The 4,410-nt window shown below is 36.9% G+C and overlaps 1 pseudogene; it reads left to right on the forward strand.

Annotated features, from left to right (window-relative positions):
* Window positions 1-1,190: 1,190 nt before the first annotated feature.
* Window positions 1,191-2,894, forward strand: LOC149170343 (putative E3 ubiquitin-protein ligase ARI8 pseudogene; annotated as a pseudogene).
* The last annotated feature ends 1,516 nt before the right edge of the window (window positions 2,895-4,410 follow it).

Consider the following 4,410-nt stretch of genomic DNA (forward strand, 5'->3'; position numbering starts at 1 on the left):
AATATACTCACCTCATTCAGTAGATGTTTTTGGGAACAAAATCCTCCCAAAATGGGGGTGTATGATCTGGATTGGATTAGTATCTTCTTTTTCATCCATCTTGATTCTTTCAAAGTAGAAAAAGTGGAGGAATCAATCCACAAGACTATTTTTTCCAGCAGTACTAGTTTGGAAAATTTCAAGTCAAAAACATCAAGAGTCATTTTGAGGCCTTAAATGAACATATTTTGCATTCTCGACCTTACTATGGAATATGTAAATTTATATGTAATAGGATCATCCTAATAATGAAGGGATTGCATGTGTAATGTGTGGATTGGTGTATATAGCGATGATGTATTCATTATGGATGGTATGGATGTTATTTCAATGTATGAATCTATTTGAGGTATTTTGAGGCATATCTGCTATTATTATCTATATTTGGGTTGTCATTAATGCTCACATTGTTGTACATTGTGTGAACTATTGAATTTTATGTATTTGGCTTATAACATTTGGTATGAGAGCATATAATCCTAGGGTTTTTATACTTTGAATGAATCACTTTTACATTTTCATTACATTTTTTTTGTATGATACTTTAAATGGTGAAATTTTTGACATATATAGAAGAAATATCAAGAAAAATTTAGTTAATATTTAATATTTTAATTCACTATACTTTCATAGATATATTTGGTGGATGTTAAGGTTTGTGATTCATTAATAATGACAACGGAATGTTTCTCCTAAAAAAAGAGTAATAATGACAACAGAATGCTTCTCCTGGTGGGAGAAATAGATGGCGGTTTAAGGTTTGTGATTCATTAATAATGACAACGGAATGTTTCTCCTAAAAAAAGAGTAATAATGACAACAGAATGCTTCTCCTGGTGGGAGAAATAGATGGCGGGGAAACCGCTTTACTTTGGGTTGTAAGCATTATTTTAAATTACATTTAAAATCAACCAGATAATCACCAATGTCGGCTCATGAATGGTTTTTGGTATCTGCGCCAAGTGACATGAGTATAAATATCAGCTGAGCAAAGATTGATTTAGTACAAAAAGGTAAGGAGACAGAGTTTCTTGACAACATTGCGGTTTAACTTTAACTTGCTTGAACACGGTCAGAGAGTTTTGTTTCTGTGGATTCCGCAAGGCCCGGGAAAAAAGTCTCAGACTCTGATCTACTCGAACTCGACCAATATGGCTTTATACGATGAAATGTCCGATAATGAGATATATGACAGCGAAAGCGATGAAAGGGAAAGCAACGAAAGCGAAAACGAAGATGAAGAATTGAGATATGAAAGCATGGTGGAACTAGCACGCAGTCGTCATGATGACAATAAAGGACGTATCAAATATACGGTTTTAAGTCTGAACGACATTGGTGAGCGTCTGCACAATGCTACCAAAAGCGTTTCCACTGTGCTGGCTGTCTCAGAAGCCGAGGCAGCTATTCTCTTGCGTCACTTCGATTGGAATTCTATTAATGCCAACGATCAATGGTTTGCAGATGAGGAGAAAGTGAGAAATGCTGTGGGCCTATTGTTGCAGCCGGACGATAAACATGAGACCAAAGAAGAAAAAATGGAGGAGTTAACTAACTGTCCGATATGTTTCTATGATTTCAAGATCAGAGACATGAAGTCACTCAAGTACTGCGACCATTTATTTTCCCAAGATTGTTGGCGAACTTTTATTCACACATCAATAAATCATGATGGTGCAGGATGCCTCAATCTACGATGTCCACATCAAGGTCCACGATGCCGTGCCATTGTGAGTGAAGACATGGTTTTTTCTCTGGGGTTATCTGAGGAAGATACGAACAAATATAGAACCTATCTTGTGAGGTCATATGTTGAACAAAACAGTATGGTTAAATGGTGTCCAGCGCCAGACTGTGGGTACTGTGTGGAGGTTGACTCTGCTAATTCTAATGTAACTCATGAGGAGGTTGTCTGCAATTGTTCACATAAATTTTGCTGGAATTGTTTAGAGGAGTCTCATCGTCCAATAGGCTGCGACACAGTCAAAAAATGGATTGATCAAATTAATAATGGTGATTCACTCAATGCGTGCTGGATATTTTGTAATTCCAAGCCGTGTCCAAAGTGTGATCGACCAATAGAGAAAAATCAAGTGTGTATGCACATGACATGTGCGTCCCCGTGTGAATTTCAATTCTGTTGGTTATGCCTTGGTGATTGGTTTAAACATAATTCTTGCAATCAATATAGTCCTGATCAGGTTGCAACAACATCACGAAGAATTGATGCAGGGAATCAATCCAGGAATTCGGCCTCCGTCGATTCTTGGAAAAGGTTTGCAGCTAAAACATCTTCTTCGGATAGGTTGGTATTTTATATGGAAAGATGGAAGGCAAATGAAAAGTCAGAGGAAAAGGCGTTATCTGATCTGCAGGCTGTGCGAGAGGTAGAGATTAAAATATTGAATGAGTGTAAACAGATGAGAATGAGTTTAAAAAAGTTCAAATGTGTTGTAGATGCATGGTTGCAGATAGCAGAATGCAGGCACATGCTTAAATGGACATATGCATATGGCTATTATTTAACCCCAGCATCCAGCCATCATGATCTGGAAGCTGATATTGTTCGCAAAAAACAAAATCTTTTCGAATTCCTGCAAGGTGAAGCTGAAAGTAGTTTAGAACGACTTCATCATTGCGTTGAACGAGAGTTGCAAGACCATATAGAAATCGCCCTTAAAGCTGACACTGATACTTCGACTGGGAAAAAGGCGTTGCGCGATTTTGATGACTTCTGTATCAGGCTTGAAAAGCTCACAAAATCGACGGGCCAATATTTTGAAAACCTAATTCAGGCTTTTGAAAACAATCTCTCAGAAGTTAGTGGGATTAATGCACCAGCAGGGTGCGCATGAAGAAGCAATTATTACTAGAACCAGCAGTCACTTATTATTATTAAGCAGTGCAAGTGGGCCGCTGGACTTGGATGAATTTTTCTCACATTTTGTCGTATCTTTGTTGGTTCCAGCCTATTAACGATCTTGGACGTTTGTGGCAACCCAATCCTTTTGATTGATTATCCAGTCAATATTATTGTCTTTATTAATATTTCATGATTATTTATTTTAATAAAATTCATCTTTGTTTTTAGTGGAATCTCATAACGGGAAGCAAAGATTTACTTGTGATGTATCTATTCTTTATATGTGGACTTGTTTTGTTAAGTGTAACTTGTGTAGAGATAAGTGGATTAAAGTATATCTCCATGTTTAAGCAATTTCTTTTGGTGCAAGTAATCTCGAAGATTAATTTTATTTTCTCTATCATATTACCCATGTATATCTTTGTTTGGACATAATAAGGGTCTTGGTTTATGGCACCTAAATCTTTGTGATTGATTATTAGTTCAATATTATTATATGTTTGTAATTTCTATTTTAATAAGAAGTGGAGATTTATATTTATATTTTATGTGTGATTTCATTTATGGAGGTTATATTAAATGGTTTTAGGACATGCACTTATAAGTTTAATAAATTACATTATATATTTTTCAATTTAATGTTTAAAGGGGTTGTATTCTATAGTGGGAAGCAACAAGTTCTTCATAGTTAGGCAAGGTTCAATTCTGGCTTAGCTTTGATGTAGTTATTCAACACCTTTTAGCACCTAGAGAGACTAGATAAAAAATGGTTTGTGATGCTTGCATAGATAATTGGATTAAATCTCATTCAAGTATCTTGTATTTCAATAGAATTTTTCTTGACACATATAGCAACTTATAGTTTCTTGGAAATCTCCAACTTATAGTTTCATAGAATGCAACTCACTAGAATGGAAATAAGAAAATAAGAGGATAGTCCTACCCTTTCTCACCCTCTTCATTGCCGACCTCTTCCTTGTGCTATCTTTTTCCCTTTGTCCTTTGATCTACATTCCCACTGCCAATTCCGCTTGGTTGACTCCATGCTCAGATGGCTTCTATTTCCCTTGCTTGGTTTCTTTTGTATTCTTCCACCACCTTACCGCAATTGCCCATTCACTCTCTGTTCCTGTCCCTTTCCTTTGGTTATCAGCTCCGCAACCTGAACCATTATCCCTGCCACCTATTCCTGACATTTCTTCCCTCCAAACTCCAAAATTCAAAACGAACTCCCCAAGAGGCTCAGACCATCTATCTCAAGTGTTGTGAGCTCTGTTTTTTGTTCCTGTCGTGATGTTATTTCTTGTTGATGTGCTCGTTCTTCTTCTTTCGGTGCCGCTGATTCTGCCTCTGGTTGTGTTGGTCTTGAGTCATGCGGGACAACTTCTTTTGCTACACTTTTGCCTTCTTTTCCAAATGAAGGTGCCAACTCAGGTACTGCGACAATCTTTCCTCACCGAAGCGGTTATAATCTTCCAATGTCATCTCCTAGATGCGTGTGAGGGTTT

The sequence above is a fragment of the Pinus tabuliformis genome, chromosome 4_2, assembly GCF_031772625.1.
Source record: "Pinus tabuliformis cultivar Carrire ecotype Pingquan chromosome 4_2, CPIR1, whole genome shotgun sequence".
NCBI lineage: Eukaryota > Viridiplantae > Streptophyta > Pinopsida > Pinales > Pinaceae > Pinus > Pinus tabuliformis.